We start from the raw sequence: 17,983 nt of genomic DNA, 5'->3' as shown, positions 1-17,983 counted from the left end.
GATTCTGTCCTGTCAGCAGCTCTGCTCAGAGGCTTCTGTCCTCTCTACCCATCCCTCCTGGGACTAAGCTTTAGAGCTGCCAGCTCCCACACTGCAGTTATTAAATCATGATTTTCTCGTTGTATATTAAAGCTATAACCACTAGTAGGGGGTGCTGATGAGCAGGGAAAAAAAGCCAGAGTTATAGAGATGCCATGGCTCAGCCCATTGCAAACACCTGACATCTATAGCCTGTTTGGCCTGTGAGGGACTGAGGTGAAGAATGCAAGGTTTGGCTTTTCAAATACTGGGTCTAGCATGTGAGCTTCAGTGCTACCTTTTCAAAGCCCTAACGTCCCAGGAGCCCAGCCTAGGAAGTACTATTTGGAAAGAGTCTCAGAAAGCTACCCTCACTTCCAGAGGGCTGACGTCAAACCCTGGTGATGGGTTACAAAAGCCTGGCTTATCACAAGTTGTCACAGGCCCTCATGTCCAGTGTGCAAAGCCAGACACCGCCAGGCCCTGTGCACCTCAACTGCTGGCCTCTTTCATCACTCTGAATGACCAAGCGGATCCCAGAATAGAAAGACAGTGTCAACACACAGGCGCATTCACCGTGCCTGGAGTGACAGGTGGTATATCGGGTGACAGAAGCAGGAGCCAAGAACCCTGGGAAGCTGGGAGATGGGAAGAAACTAACAAGTGAAGGACTGAATGGGAAAAACTGAGTTCAGTTCAGGTCAGTACAGGCAATGCTGCCTGCCTCTGTGCCAGACAGGCCGTGGGGACAGAGACACGGGAAGGCCCTATCCTCAGGGCTTATATTAAGATCCTGAGTTTGGAATCCCAAGTAAGACAATTATACAAGAAAAGTAGCACATATGGAAAAATGCCTTAGTGACCCCAGCTGACCACAGACATGGTCTGAGGCTACACTGACAGTAAAAGGCACAGGACCAGGGAGAGGGCAGTCCCCACTGAACCCTGGCTAATACTGCGGTTATTGTAGATGATTCCGGGCAAGAGACTGTCAAATTGGAGCCTGATGAGAAGAGGACAATGTACACAGGAGAAGTCTCAAATCTATCCCATTCTAGCAAGTGTTTATTCACAGAGGGAAGCCATGCATCGGGTCCTAGGCTGGCACTAAGGACCCAGGATGAATAGTCCTTGTCCTCAAGAACCTCATAGTGAAGTGCAGAGAAGACAATGAAAGGCCCCCTCTACTGAAGGGGCACCATGGCAGCCATACAGAGCTGCATGAGAAAGCCTAGCACTGATTCAGTCAGTATGATTAGTGATGTCTGTGACAGACTTGTCACACATGGAGTGTGTGACGTGTGCACCTAAGTCGTGCCTAGTCTAACACGAAGGATGGCTTGGACAGACTGGAACAGTTTGCCTGGAGAAAAAGACAATTCGGAAAGGCACGGCTACTTCCTCAAATACCTACAAGACGGTCACCTATATATGTGGCCGCAGAGAGTCACACTACAACCTCTGGAGAGGGCAGGAGAGAAGATATGGGTTATTAAGGGAAGTGGATTTTGTCTCATTATAAACAGGCGTTTTCTAAGCAGAGCTGGCCAAAGATGGAAGAGGAGCCCAGGAGACGGCCAGCCAGGCTAGACACAGGCAGGATGGACACCAGGGAGGGACTCAAGCCCCTGAGTGTGACCTTTAAGACTCCTTCCATGCCTGAGATGCTTTTTCTTTGCCCTCCTACTCACACAGTTCTGGATGTGACATCAGATGTCATCTTTCTGTGTGTGACATTCATAGTTCAAACTTTTTTTGCCTTTGTAGAATTATTATCAACAAGCAGAAAAGGACAGAAGGAGAATGTTTCATACAGCCTAGCCACAGGGAAATGATGTGAGGACTAACACCAGGGCCTTACACAGCAAAGTCACGGCTTGAAACACCTTCATCTGGGAAGTCTAGCAGCACAAGAGCCCCCCATCTGAGATGATAAATTCATCTTCAGAATATGAGATTCGCTCACACTTGCTACCCCCATCCCCTCCAAATACCTGCTTATGAGTTACAAAAACTGCCTGTAGGCCAGGCATCTCCGAGTTTGAGTACTAGTTTCAGCCCTCACTCGCTGTGTGACTTAGGCTCCCTGGGCCTCAATTTCTCCCACCTACAAAATAAGAATAATACTGGCTTGCCCTATCCACTGCCCTAGGACTGCTGGAAGAGTCTCTCAAGAAGAAAAGAGGTGGGAAGGGGTTTGTTACAATAGCTTAAAGGGCCCCCACATCTCCTGAGCAAGGGGCCCACACAGCTGCTGTCCAATCCCAGGCTCTCCAGGGACTCTGCAGGCCAGAAGCAGTGGGTTTCTGGCCTGGGGCAGAAGTGAGGGACTTATCTTCTCCAAAGCATTCAGGAAGATTCAGTGCCCTGCCTGAGCGCCCACAGCCACCCACCGCCTCCACACCACGCTTGTACCAGCACCATGCTCATATTTTAGTGTAGTGACCACTGGCCTCCCTGCCTTGCCAAGCACACTCTAACTTCTCTCCACCATCCTCTTCATGCCAATACACCATGATACCAGCTTCCGGGCCTTTGCACCAGCTGCTTCCTACCTGGAACACTGTTCTAATTCTGCCTCCTCTTTTAGGTCTCAGGTTCAGCATCACTCTTTCCAAAAAGCCTCCTCCGAAAGGCTCCCCAGGCCCCCTGCCCTGCTCCCCTCACTGGTCAATACCCCTTGTTTAGGCATACCACAGGCCCTTGCCTAACACACTGTTTTCACAAGGCTGTTTACTTTTCTGCTTCCCCCTTTTACACCATGAGCCTCCTGAAGGCAGGGACCATGTGGTTCACATTCCTGTGAACCCATCCCTGGTCCATGAGATGCCAGGCAAATTCCTGCTGACACTTAGAAGGTAGGACCCCTTTTCTGACTTCACCTAAAAAGTGGTACAGGCTGGCAGAGCCTTCACCCTGGAAGATCTTGAAGATGCACTAAGCAGAGCCTGTAAGAGATGACTCGGTATGCAGAAGGCAGGGGTGCTAGAACAAGTCTTGACTACATGCTTCCCCCACACACCCCTACACTCTTTCCTCCTTGGTTTTCCTCCCAACCACCTCTGAAAGCACAACATTGCTGACATTTGGGAAGATCTTTTTGAAAGAACGCCTACAGTAGGTAGGTCACCAACCACCCCATCCTATCCATAGAACCCTGCCCCCATAATGGCACAGTGTTAGCCACACCGTAAGAAGGGGCTGAATATTAGTGGCTGATAAACATAGCTACCAGATGTTTATCATTTGCTATTGCAGTAGCCCAATCACTATCTGAGGTCGTTACCCCTGCGTTTTATATCCCCTCAAGGAGATGTTTTCACCACCTCCCCAAGTGCTGTTAAGGAAAATGGAGGCTCAGAGAAATTGAGGGATTTGCTCAGGGTCACACAGTGGGTCACGCTAAGTGAGCGCGAATACTACAGGTTTCAACCTCCAGAACCCACCCTTCACAGCATCCAGTCTCACAGGTAGTAAAAATACAGGCTTGCTTCAACAAAACTGACACACACATTCCTACAAAGCTTAGAAGCTGCTGCAGAAAGATGTTTGCCACCCCCACCCAACTCCCCACCCACCGCGGGCTGGTGGAATCTGACCCTGAGCCCAAGCCATCAACCCAAGGAGTACATGAAGAAAGCAAACTTTACCTTGACAACTTCTACCCCCCTGGGAGCTGCTCTGCCCCGATGTTTTTGCAAACTCACTTCCCCAGGCTTCAAGTTGTCCTGATGAACCTTTCCTGATCTCACAAAGAGACCTGTGACATCACTTGCCCTTCAAACAGTCCCTTCCTCTCCCAGGACTGCCACCTACCTGTAACAGCGGGGGACTGCACTAGGTTGGGAGTGGAACAGGTTTTACTGGGCATGCTACTTTTGGTTGATTGGTATTGTCCATCTCTGTTGAGAAGGCTCCTGAAGCTGTGTCTGGGTTCAGTGGGTATGCTATGATTGACTGATGCTGTCTGCCACGGGTCCAGTGCAAGGAGTAAGAGCTAAGTGCAAGGTATTTGTTGTCCCTGAGCAAGATAATCAACATGGAAATACTTTAGGACTCTATTCCTATGACACAGAATCATTGTACTTGATTCCCCACCAAAACCTTTACCTCCATCCTCCCTTGCAGGCCCATCAACACTGGAGCTCCTCAGGCAACATTTTAAATCCAGTAAGATGTGAAAGCAACCATCTGTTTCATAGTCCACTGTCCTTTGAAAGACTGACCAACAAAGGAACCCCAAATAGCTGCACCTTGTAGAGTGAGGATGGATGGGTTTAAACTCAATTTTGTCAGTTAAGTGCTGTACGACCTTGGACAAGTCACTTTACTTCTGAGTCTACACTACTTCTATAAAATGGGGACCAGGAGCTGTATTTTCCTTGCACTGTATTTTCCTTTCCTTTCCACATCCGAACACTGTGCTAGGATTCTCAAGCCTGCAAAAGGAAGACCACTATGTGTTTCACTGATTCTGGGACATACTTATGTTGGGAAGTACTGTCCCATTTCCCAGAGGAGGAAGCTGAGGCTGAGTGAGCTGGAGGGACTTGACTCAGATCCTACAGCAAATAAGTAGCTAATGGAGGACTTATGTTTGGGTCTTATGATTAAATCCACAGCCCTCCTCATTCCATTATCCTGCCTACACACAGAGGCTGTGGCCAAGCTCCTCACAGCCTCCAGGAGCTTTGGAACCAAGGCTGCCTCTATGGAGGAAGCCCTCCCAGGAGATGATCAGTACTTTAACATATCTACTGGAACACAGCCACACATAAGCTTAGATTTGTAGTGTGCATTAACTTGAAGAACTGATCGCCACCATAAGAGTTAGTTATTCAGAGACATCACCCCCACCCCCACTGATTTTCAAATATACCTCCTTTACATGAGCTAGTGAATGATGCACCCAGAGTAGTAAAATTCATAGAGATAGAAAGTAGAATGGTAGTAGCCAAGGGCTGGAGGGAGGGGGAATAGGGAGTTACTGTTTAATGAGTACAGACCTTCAGTTGGGAAGATGAAAAGGTTCTGGGGATGAATAGTGGTGACAGCAGCACAACAGTGGGAATGCACTTAATGCCCCTGAACTGTATACTTAAAAATGGTCAAGATGGCAAATTTTATGTTATGTCTATTTTACCACAATAAAAAAAAAAAAACTAGTGAGCAGTCCACTGAGGAATTCTCTACAATGAGCCTCAGCAGTTATTGAATTGCTTTGATTTTTCTCACCCCAAATTCAAATGTCACAAAATAAAATATTTAAAACAAAATAAGTATGAATTTTAAAATTTCTGATTTGAGTTAAATGTATTTGTGAGCAGGGGCCTGAAATCCAGGAAACAGGAATAAAAGAAAAAGAATTCAAATAGAAAATAAAAGGTTGGAGGTATACAAAGTCAGTAATGGATGTGTTAGCATCACAGAACCTTGGAATGGAGCTTGATAGAAGACTGTGGATATAAAAAACAAAAACTTCAAAAAAGAAAAGAATTTACTATAAATATCTTTACTATAAACATATAAATGTATGACATTATAGAAAGTAGGCAAAAAGCCATTTTAATCCCACTGACCTAACACAATTATTATTACATCATTCTATACCAAAACTTTTAAATGCAATCATTTTGGAATGGTAACCTTGCTAAAAAGAAATAGAAACTTCTGTTTTGGCCTTCTTAAACAGAGGCAGTGTGGCAGATAGAATAGAAAGAACTGTGAACCACGACTTCATATTTTGATGAAGCTCTGTGACTTTGTGCAAGTCACTCTTCCTCTCTGTTCCATCGCCTCTGAGAACAGCAATAATTACTGCAACCCACTTTCCCCAGCAACAGGAGAAGCAACAGGGCTCTGTGAACCACATAGTAGTGCATGAAAGGGAGTTAGCAATACATAGGGAATGCTGAAGAAACCTTTTCTTGATGACATGATCAGTATGAAAACCAATAAATAAGGATTTGGAAGTTTTGATGTTAATTTTAAAACAAAATCACTTACAGTACATTCATTACCACACCTCTTAATACAGTGATGCCCTTGGATCCTACGGGGTGAGCAAAGATATTTGCCTCAAACCTAACTAGGCTCACCGAGACCAACAGGGCCCTGCCTGACCTTTCAGACCACACCAGATGTAACCTGTACCTCTCCTTGTTCCCTCAATATACCAAACACTCCCACCTCAGGGTCCTGACACCTGCTGTTCCCAGTCTGTCCTTGACTGCCTCCTTCCCGTTGTGCTTTCCCCGAATAGGTCCCTCTTGACACCTATTTGTTTGCTTCAGGCTCTTAACGCAATCAGACAGTATCTTTTTAAATTGTTACCTGCTTGGATGGAGACTCCAAGCTGGATGGAAGTCATCTTGATCCCTACTCTCTTCCTGGTTCCAGGCACAGCACCTGGCACTCCAAATATATAAATGGCTGATTGGAAAGAAAAGTGGAGGTAGCTGCTTCTAAGGAACCCAAGTCCCCTTCCTCTAGACTGTTCCCACGCACTGTTGCAAGTACCCCCTTTGAAGAAACTGCTGGGGCAGTAGCGGTGGCAGCCCTGCCTTTATTGGGTGCTGTCAGACAAGTCCCGCTGCCCCCACCCCATCCTGGTCTGCACTGGTGCAGGCAGGCAAACAACTCCTGACTGTTACCACACCCCTGTGCAAGGCAACAGCCACGTCATGAAGCGTGGGAAGCCTGGGAAGGCAAGAAAGTTCCAGGAGAGGCTAGAACTGTCAAATCTATTCACAGTACACTCAGGCCTCCTAGTCACAGCCCCCAGCAGAAAACTGCCTGGATGTGGTGATGACCCTGCAGAGAAAAAGCCCAGCTCTGGGTGCCGAGTAGACCCTGCTGGCCCTGGGCAGACCTCTCCAGCCTGATCTTGGCTGTTCTAACTCCTGGACAGCCTGCCCCTTGCCACCCTTCCCTCAACCAGGCCACTCTCCCCTCAAAAATTCCATCCACCTGGAACCTACTCAGCTTGGAGGTTCTGAAGGTCACTTTCTCTCTAAAGCCTCCCTTGACTCACTCCATATTCCCCATTAGATCTCTGCACTCGGCAAACAGCCAACAAATGACTGACTCCCCTCCAAAAAGCCCACCCAGTCCACCTACATCTTTCCAGGCATGGACAGTCATTAGCTACTTCAAGTCTTCTCTTTCCCCCTGGGTATAAGTATGGCAACAGCTAACATTCTTTAGTGCTTCCTCTATACCAGGCACCATGCTTGGTGCTTTACACACATTTCGCTTGTCCTCATGCTGAAACTACAATCAGGTAATATTAGCATTTCAGGTGAAGAAACTAGGTCGAGAGAGGTTAAGCACCTTGCCCAAGGTCTCACAACTCTAGGTAGCAGCCCAGGATTTGAACCCCAGCAGTCTGACTCTAGAGCTACGCTCTTAACTATGGGTCCATACAACCTTTGGGGTGTGGACTTCTCCCCACTCACTGTGCCCGGCTCAGCTGCACACCATTGGGCTTTATAAATGCCATCTTTCTGTATTCCAAGGAAATAGCATGGTCGGTGTGGATCATCAATGGAGTCATTCAACAAACGGCTTCCTGGTCACCTACTGTGTGCTTAGCGGGTGCCCTCAGAGAGTGGACACCAGCTCTGTGCTTAGGAGCCTTGTGATTGTGCAGAGGAGAGGTACATAAATATCATATTAATTGAAGCAACAAAACTGACACTATATCTGCTCTGGCAAGTCTGAGGATTTCCTCAGAAAAAGCAGAGAATAGGAATTTGAGACCCCAGCTAGCTAGATAACAGCTAATCTTTGAACACCAGCCAACCAAACTGGGTGTTACGATACTCTCACCAGCTTCCAGCAACCGCAGTCAATTCAACTGAACAGCAGAGCTAAAAGGAACATCCTCCTGCTGAGAAACAAATGGGGAATCTAAGGGCCACAGCAGGGAAGAGTCTTGCCTGGGGCCACCCATTAACTCAATGACATAAAGAGGTGAGAAGCCATGTGGTTCCTGCTCCCCCATTCCTTGTCCTCTCCAAGTCCCTGAGACAGGGACTGGGACCAGGGCAAAAGGGCTTTCAGTCATCTGGGTCCTGAGAAGAAACTATCATGGGTTGAGGTAAGGGTCCACAGTAATCAAAAGTTTAACAGTCTTCATGGTGGCGACAGGGCGCTAGCTCTTACCTTCAGGGAGAGTGAACTGTTCTGTGAACGCTGGACTCAGATGCCGGGATTTCTTTCCCAGGCCAACATAGGCCCAGTTCCAGCTCAGCCCTGCCCCGGAAGGATGGGAGTTTAAAAGGCCGACCTGGGGCTTGGGCTGGGACCACACCTGGGTGAGGCTGACTTTACCAGGTAACCTGTCCTATTGGCTGTCTCCCAGACAGCAGCGGGCCAGGCTGGGCTAGGACACCACCGCCTGTCTGTAGCCTGGCGCCTCTCCCTGCAGGGCCCCACCCAGCCCCTGCCCCAGACTCTAGAACAGGGGTGGAACTGGGTAGGGAAGAGGCCTGTTCCCCTCCTAGTGAGACCAGCTTGGCCTGGGTTTGCTAGAGCTCCCCCCAGCCTGGGCTGGGCCTGAAGCAGCTGCTTCCTGCTTTGCCTTTTTGTTTCACTTTGGTTTTTAACCCCAAAGTGAAACTAAAGACTGGGACGATGTAGGAAAGATGGTGAGAGCTAAGGACTGGGAGAGTTGAACATCTTGTTTCTAATCCCAGTAAGACTGCTGACTCACTGGGAAACCTGGGAGGAAGCCCTCAACTTCTCCAGGCCTCAGCTTTCCCATTGATCAAATGGGAAGGAGGAGCCAGGATCGTGACTTTTAAATGTCATTTTAAACTAGAAAAAATGATAGAACTTCCCCTTCCACAACCATGTCACCACTGGGGGCTAAAAGTGCTACAGAGATTACCTATGGGGAGTCCAAAAGGGCCACCCTGTTAGTTTGGGGGAGGAGGCAAAACTGGCAGCAGTGCAGATACCCTCCTCGTCTCCCTGACTCCCTTCCCCCATATGCCGTCTGAGCTCTTTTATCTTGCTCAGGCCCTGGAAGTCCCAGGAACTTGGGGCACAGTAAATTCAGGAAGCACCTAAGCAAGATCCTGACCCTGTCTTGGCACAGCAAGAAGAGACACCCACTATGGCTGGCCGGTGGCTCACTTGGGAGAGTGCGGTGCTGGTAACACCAAGGCCACGGGTTCGGATCCCTATATAGGGATGGCCGGTTAGCTCAGTAGGAGAGCGTGGTGCTGACAACACCAAGTCAAGGGTTAAGATCCCCTTACCGGTCATCTTTAAAAAAAAATACAAAAAAAATTTTAAAAAATAAAAATAAAAATAAAGAAGAGACACCCACCAACAGCTGCCCTAAAATTCCCAGCCTGAAGGCTGGCCAGGCCATCTGCTGAGGCTGACAGCAGCTCACCCAGGACTGGTCCAAACATCAGATTCTGTTGACCCCAGTGTGCCCACATAGTGTCTAGCTAAGACCTCTATAATCTGTTTTAAGATGTTTTCCCGCTGGCTGGTTTACCAAATCTTCTCAATAGCCCACTGACATGAGAAAGGCAGGAATGAGCCTGCCAATCATTCAGACAAAGAAAACAGACTCAGAGAAGAACAGGGACATAGTAGTCAAACCAATATTGGGACTCAGGAGCTCAGTAAATATTTGAATGAGCTCACTGGCCTAGCCGTTGCCAAGCAGGTGCAGCACCCGCCAGAGAAGCTCATGAAGGAGGACTTCACGTGGGAGGGGAAAATGCCTCTCCCTGGAGCCCAAGTCACACAAGGTCCCAAGGTATCCGGAACAGAGTCCCCTCCCCTTCAATCGTGGCTCCACTCCTGCCATCCCTCCAGCCCATTTCTTCCCTTCATTCCTCACTTCCTCCCATCTGCACCTTACTCTGGAGAGATACCTCCACTGAAGCCTGCTGAGTGACACTGGCCAACCCTTCATCTCTCTGGGTCTTGCCTCATTTGTAAAACTGTGGGCTGGATTAGAATAGTGGTTTCTTTTTTTTTTTTTTTTTAAAGATGACCGGTAAGGGGATCTTAACCCTTGACTTGGTGTTATCAGCACCACACTCTCCCGAGTGAGCCACGGGCCAGCCCAGAATAGTGCTTTCTTAACCAAGGAAATGAACATGAATCTGGGGTGGGGATGGGGTGCTTTTTAAAAATATATACATTTTTCAGAATGGAAAAGAAGACAGTTTGAAAATATCTGACAAACTTTTAAGTGCACAGACTCTTGGAAACAGCAATTCCATTTGCTGGAATGGCTCCTACAGCTATACATGCACACGTACACATAGATATGTAGGGAAGGGTGTTCACTGCAGCTCTGTTTATAGCAGCAAGACTGGGAACATCTTAAACATCCTTGAGAAGAGGACAAACAACTGGTGGTCTATCCATCAATGGAAAGCCATAAGCTCATGAAAAAAGAAGGCCATGGACCTGTGCATGCCCACAGAGAATAACCTACAAGAGAGTTAGGCTTGTGTGAAAAAGGCATGGTAGAGAACAATAGGTAGAGAGTATGCCACCATTTGCGTAATAAAAAGGGAAATAGCTGCTGGCATATGCAGAATATTTCTGGAAGGAAACCCTAGGTATCTAGGTGGAAGAAAGAATAATTTTTCATTGGGTACTTTTTTCTTTACAATGTTTGAAAATTTTAACCACATACATATATTGTTTTTTTTCAATAAAAAGGTAATTTTTACTCACAAAAAATAACTCCAGCAAAATGGATTCAGAGACACTTTCCCCTAGGTCTCAGGCATCAGACTCCCTAGGCGCAGGACCAAGGCATCCAGATTTTGAAAAGTCTCCTCAAGGGCTGTTGGTCTAGCCTTATGGAAGAGGCAGTCAGCCTCTCAGAGTAGACTGAGGCAGCCTGGCACTGCAGGGCTCTGGAGCATGGGGGTAGTGTTAGGGAAGACTCTGAGGAAAAACTTGGTCTTGAGGCATAGGAAGGATTTGAAGATGGCTTTGAATGTTGAACCTGTTTGGCTGGGATGAGAGGGTTCCTACCAGGAAGGTCTGGGGAAATTAAGTCAAGCTGGTAAGAGAGGGAAAGGGGAAGAAATGGCTCTCTAAATATATGATCCTGACAAGTCCCTTCCCACCTAGGTTTGGTTCCCACTCATGGGGAGTGAGGGGGCTGAGGCAGAGAGTCCTTTTCAGACCTGCTATCCTAGGACTTACCTTTATTTCATCTCATTTAATATTAAAAGAGACAAGACGGGTCCCCAGCTCAGCACATGGCCATAAGGCTCCACACCTGTGCAGGCTGTAATCAAATATTTGGAGGCCACAGAAAACTCAGGCCAGGATCTTAGGTAGAGCAGCCCTTGGGCGACTTCTCCCCAGAGAAAAGGAGCAGATGGTCTTCTGCTGAGATGGCCTTCCTCACCCTGTTCATAATTAAGTCATTACTGAAGACCTCATTTGCCACTTTCAAAGTTTAGTTTGCAGAGACTTGCGCCCTAAATGGCTTTACCATGATGCTCCAGTCTGAGGGTTCACAGGTTATAACAGTCTAGATCTAAGCATAGGCCCAAATGACAGGGGTCTGCAGTGGAAAGAGCCCAGGGTGAAAGTCAGGAGCTATGGGGTGGATCCTGGCTAGACCTCAATGATGCTGCAGAGTCTGGGAAGTCAGAAGCTAAGTCTCTAAGGCTGCTCTGCCTGTCAGTGTACCCCCAGAGTCAGTTCACTGCCTGGCACACAGCAACATTTAATAAGTATCTGTTGGATAAATGAGCAGCTCAGCCAGAGTGACTTTGGTCAAGTCACTTTCTATTGCTGAACCCTAGTTTTTCTCCTGGAAAAGGATGACAAGAATAGTAACAATCTCACAGGGACTGTTAGGTTCTACCAAGATAACGTAGGTAAAAGCGCTTTGCAAATCAAAACAGGCTAAACAGATAGTAAAGATCCAGAGCCAACATGCTGAAAACAAAACAAAAACAATGAATATGTAAAAATGAGCAAATTTACAAGAAAGCATCCGGCAAATGGTGGACAGCACAGGTCACTCTAGTCCATTGTTACAATATCCAAATGATATTTATCAGGCTATTTCTGTTCCAAAAGAGCTTAAAAATCCTTCTTCAAAACCTTTATCCAGATTTTGGTATGAACAACATGGTTACAGTTTCCATCCTACCCTGCATACAGCAGGGCTCAGAGCATTTGCCAAAGTAGACTTGAAAAAGGATGCTGAGAGTGTTTACTGGAGGCAAGGGAGGAGTGGGGTGAGGGGAACCTGTAGGAAGTGCCTGCCACGTGGCTGCTCTGTCTCATGACCAAGTTTAGGATAAGGGTGTATGGGTGCTACACACAGAGAACAACTGGCTGGAAGATCTTGTCCAAGCCAACAGATTCCTGGATGTACATTGGAACCAATCATTGCTGCCTCCCACAGTAGCCATTCAGTATATACCAGTCCCCTCCCCCTTCCCTATGCCCAGTGGGTATCCTTGGCTACAGCCTAGGAAATTGAACCTGCCCTCCACCACCTGGATCTCCTGCGCTAAGCATCTGGGGACAAGTTCCTTCCTGCCTTTGTGGGTGACTGATTCCTCTGGCTGGGCCAGAGAACATGCTCTCTAGTAGGGCCTGGCTGAGAATTCCAATGGGCCCAGTCATGGATGTGCCCACTGCTGGACTGGACATACATGCAGCACAACCCTGGAGGCTTCTCACAGTCTGGTGTGTCAAACTGCTGACATGAAGGTCCCTAGCTCCTTTGACTCTTCTACCTTGAGGAAATTCTTTTGCTGAAATCTTTTTTTTTTTCTTTTCGGCCGGTAAGTGAGCGCACCGGCCATTCCTATATAGGATCCGAACCCGCGGCCTCGGCGCTACAAGCGCCACACTCTCCGAGTGAGCCACGAGGCTGGCTACCTTGAGGAAATTCTAAGCTGGCACTCAATCCCAACCTTTGAGGTCATCAAAAAGCAGGGTTTTGTGGACCTTAAGGGATGTATTTGCATGCCCCTAATTCAAGGGGCAAGAAGGCTCAGATCCTCGGGATCCTAAGAGCAGTTCTCTAAGAGAGTTAGTCTTGGGTTTCAGCCACATTTTCCTTATCTGTAAAATGGGGATGATAAGTCCACCTGCCTCTGGTTTGTTGTATGGATATCATGACAGCACCTGTGTAACTCCTGGTGCAGAGCCTGGCATAGAGCTGACATACAAGAAATGTGCTCTGCTACTTTCTGCCCCAAACTAGCAACACCCAACATCTTTCCCTCTGGGCCACCACGGCCCTGGCCAAGCTCTCCTCAGGAGCACAACGTCCTCTGCTACCCTAACTGGATCTTCCCACTCCCGTGGGCCCCACCGAACCTCGCCCTCTTGTCTCATCTGGATGCTTACAAAGCCTCCTCCCTGTCGTCATTTTTATGCATTCCAATTCACCCAGCATGATTCATCTTCTTGAAAAAGTCCTCCAGCCCTGTACCAGCCAGCCGCCAAAAAAAAAGAAAGAAAGAAAAAGTCATCTAGTTGTACTACCCCTGCCCTAAAACCTTCCACGGCTCCCCAATACCTCTGCTTTTCAGCTAATGTTAACGCTGCCTACAACCTCCTTGCCCCTCCCAGATTTTCCAGCCAGAGCCCTGATACATCAGCAAAACTCAGGTACTCGCTGTTTCCCTAAATGCATACTTACCTTCTAGCCCCCCGCCACCTTTGCACAAACCATTTCCTAGAATGTCAGCCCTACTCTCTGCTTCCACGAACCCAGCCCCTCTCAAAAAGCTCTTGTTTTCTCTGGTTCACACTCACTTCTTCCTTCTCAGACAAATGCTTTTCCTCAGCAGACGCTTAATTACAGACTGTCACACAGTCTCTCATAATTGCAGGCCTTGTCTCCATAAGTTCCCAAGGGCAGAGGCCTTGTTGGTCCTTCCCCATCCTCTCAGAGCCTGGCCTGGGGCTGGGTGGCCAGGCCCCTGGTAAGAAAGTGTCTTCCAAGCCCACTTCAGCTCCAGACTGAGCTGAGTCTAGCTCCCACCACTTGGGACCACTTCTCTTGCTCTTGTGAGGAAACCGTTCGCTGGCCAAACCAAACCTCAGTGTTCCAGTTCTCCAGCTGGTAATCCAGACCAGCAATGTACAGAAATGAGGGAGACCTGGCAGGGAGTCAGGGTTGTGGCTCTAGACCAGCCCTGGTATGGTCTGTCTCTGGGACCCCAGGCACATCCGTCCCCCTCCCTGGGCCTGCTTCCTTACTGTGAAACAAGAAACAATCTTTTAGCTCTAGAATTCAGATTTTATTTGTCTTTAAGGTAGCCTTTGTTTCCAGGAACAGGTGTGTGAGAAACACAGCTGATCCCAGCACAGGCTGAGAAAGGAAAGGCAGTCACTGCTAGGGCTGTGAAACCTCGGAATCTGAAAGGTATTCATACCACACACCTTGTGAACCTCATTAAGTTCCTCTTGATGACTGGATTTCATTCCTGCTCAGGTGTTCAATTCCATCACCTTCACCCCGGCCAGGTCTGACAGTATATGCTGCCAGGGCTAAGCAGGGCAAGAGTAACTTGCTTCTGAAAACAACCGATTTTGCCCAAAACAAAGATGATGATTGTGATAACTGCCATTTCTAATCCTCACATACCAACCTGCAAGGTAGGTGTTTCCATCCCAATCTGATGGAAAAAAACTGAGGTACAGAAAGTTGATTAATCCAAGGTCACACAGCAGGGACAAGCCAGGCTGTCATACAAACCCAGGATACTCAGTTCAGCTTCCTAGAGTGCAGCTGACAGGCTTTCAGCATTAGAATCTCAAGAGGGCTAGTTTAAAAAGTTCATTCCTGCCCCCAGAACTGCTAAATGAGAATCTCTGGGGAAGGAACTCAGGACGTGAACTTCATAAAAGATGAGGAACCTGAATTTTATATATGGGAAAACTGAGGCACAGAGGGGTGAGGTGACCTGCTAAGGTCACACTTTAAGCAAATGTATGGACCTAGGACTGAACTTACAGTTGGACTCCAGAGCCAGTAATCAGAGACTTCATGTAGGAGGTGGTATTTGACAGTGTGAGACTGTAAGGGAAGAGAGAGCACCATAGGGGGAGGGTAAAATAAAGGCTTGAAGCAGGAAAGGCTGGGCAACTTCTCAATTTGGCTTGGGGAGCCTGGGGGGTGAAGAAATGCATACAGAGCCACCACTACAGCCTTCTCCCTAGAGCTCAGGGACACACATTCCCGACCCCATCTGAGCTTCTTGGAGGAAAGTCCAGTGAGAGGCCCTCTGGCTGTGTCTGGTTGTGTTAAGTATGAGAAAGTCAGGGGACATGGTGACTCAGTCCCCATCCAGCCTCAAGCTAGCCTCCTTTAAATCTGAGAAGAGCTCAAAGACAGGAAATGTCAAGCAAACCCTTCTTGCAGGACAGATGCCAGACACAGAGAAGGCAGCCTGAGGGGTAGGCTATCAGGCAGAAACAATAAACTTGGAAAAAAAGCTGTGGGCAAGAAAAGTCAAGAGGCCTGGGCTCCAAGCCTGCCTCAACACCACCGTGTTGTGGGACCCTGAGCAGGTCTCTGTCCTCTCTGGGCACCCCCATTCTTCATTCACCTGTGAAACTTGAAGAACTCCACTGGCTTCTGACTTCCTCCCAGGACTGTTGTGAGGAACAATGGTTAGGAAAAAGCTTGGCATATTACACAATGCCTCACACAGCCCATGGGAGACTAGAGGATTACTCCTATTATTATTAGAACAGCCAGAAGGTTCTTTGCTTGTTACCTGAACCCCAACCATAGGAGTTGGGGTAAGAGGTTGGGCATCTGTCTTGTTCCCACAAAGAGAAAAGTGACCCAGATATTATTGGAAGGGGAAAGTTCACATTTATTAAGTGCCTACTGTGTACCAGATGTCTTTTTTATATATAATCTCGTTTAATCCTCACCATAATTCTGCAGTGTAAATATGATTATCTTGAATCCAGATGAAGAAAATGAGGCTCAAAGAAAGAAACTTGCTCCAAATTACACAAGCAGTAAATGATGGAGAATGATTAAAACCAGTTGTCTGTGGCTCTAAAGCCCATACTACCTCTACTCTCTGAAACAGTTTGTATAAGAGGCAGGTACAGAGACTCAGCTCAAAAGCGGCCGCCGCCTCCTCCTAGAAGCCTTTCTGAGCCCTTTACCCAGACAGGACTTCCCTCCTATGAAAACCCACCACATTTCATCAGCACACATTTGGTAGCATTCAGCACACTCTCTCTCATTCTGTGATCAGGCACACTTTCAAAAGTTAAGATGAGATGCAAGTATAAATAGATGGCCTTTGAGTTATCATAGAATCCTCAAATATCAGAGCTGAAAGGACCTAAGAGACCATGCCATCCAACTCCCTTATTTTTCAGAAGGAAAAATAGAGGCCCAGAGATAGGAGGACACTTGTTTGAAGTCACACAGCATTTTAGCTTCAGAGCCAGGAACAGAACCTTGACATTCTGTCTCAGAATTTCTTTAGGGATTCCATGATTTCAGAATCAATCTTAGGATAAAGATTTTATAGATGAGGAAGCTGAAGCCCAAGGGAAAGTGACCTCTCTGACAGTGGATGAGGTGTGGGGACCACAACCTTGAACCCCTCACTTCAGGCCAGGGACCAAACTCTTCCTACTCCCCACTGCAAGTAGTCCGTGTACTGTGCAGAGCACCGAGCACACAGTTAAAAGGTCAATGTATGTTAGAGATTGTCATTATATGCCAAGGGCAGATGACACCAGCATGACAGGAACTTCTTCAGAGGCAATGCCATGGAACAGGACCCAGGAGTCCTGGCTTGACCCTCTGTGGGTACCTGGCCCTTCTGGGCCTCATCTCATCATGTATAAGACAAGGAGGCTACAATAGCTGATCTCCTTCCCTGCTCCAAAGTTCTAGGACATCCTAGGCTCCTTGACAGCAGACCCTGGCTCTTTGTGGAGCCTCTCTTAGCTGGGGCCTTTGTTCCTGCACTCTATGGGGGAAGTAGGAAAAGCAGCCGGAGCTCACAACTTCAAACTGACTGACTTTATTCCCAAGCGCCACTGCCCAAGCAGGGCCCACACTTAAACAACAGTAGGATGGAACATGGAAAATCCAACTGTCTTCCAGCAGAGATATCCCTCTGGGCACACCCACCTATCTTTACAAACTGAAAAAGGACAACCAGGCATAAATAAGGGACAGCAGTCTCCCTGCTCTATGGGAAAGGCAGGTGTATTTCTGAATAACTGAGTGGCAGTAGAATGGAGGGTAAAGACCCCTGGACTGTGGAATCCTGGGCCTGCAACCCTGTCCCAGCTCCGGCAGGAACTAGATGAGTACCCTTGCACAAGCTACTCTTCCTCTCTCGTGCTCAGTTTAAAGACAGGCTGAGTTCACAAAAAATGTCTACAGATGTTTTGTTTGAACTTCATGACAACCTTGTGTGGCTAGCATAATTATTCTCTTTTTATAGATAAGGAAACTGAGGCTTGGAGAAGTCACACATCTTGAAGCTGGCAGAATCAAGGCCCCAGAGGTCTCATATCGCCAAACCCAACACTCAAGACCCTCCCAGCTCATCCTAAATTGAGTCTCAGCAAGACCAAAGCAGCACAGACCCTTGTTCACCTGTCCACTCTGGTGGCCTGCAAAGTTCTGGCCACAAACCCCGCAGTCCAGATGCCTAGGAGGTTGGACCCCCTTGCAAAATTTCTCACTCAAGTTGGCAAGAACACAGCCCCCACCCACAGCCTAGTCTAAATAAACACCCAAGTGATATCACATCCTGCCGGCTCCAAAATAGCCCAGGCCTGCCCACAAGCGATCACAAAGTGCCAGGCCATGCAGGGCCAAGCAGGCAGGGATGCCCAGCCTGTGGCGCCCTCCACACACTCAAGCAACTAAAGCAGAAGCCTAAGAGCAGGAAGGCCCCCCACTCCCTCCTCCGCCAGACAGCCTGGCCCCTCCCTTCTT

At 47.9% G+C, this 17,983-nt stretch overlaps 1 protein-coding gene across 5 annotated transcripts in view; it reads right to left on the bottom strand.

The window, feature by feature from the left end:
* DLGAP4 (DLG associated protein 4) overlaps window positions 1-17,983 on the bottom strand; it is a 98,838-nt gene that overhangs the window by 57,625 nt on the left and 23,230 nt on the right. The window lies entirely within an intron of this gene.

This window comes from Cynocephalus volans, chromosome 1, assembly GCF_027409185.1.
Source record: "Cynocephalus volans isolate mCynVol1 chromosome 1, mCynVol1.pri, whole genome shotgun sequence".
Lineage (NCBI taxonomy): Eukaryota > Metazoa > Chordata > Mammalia > Dermoptera > Cynocephalidae > Cynocephalus > Cynocephalus volans.
Note: the sequence above shows the minus strand (reverse complement) of the source record. Positions and strands in the feature narration are given on the sequence as shown.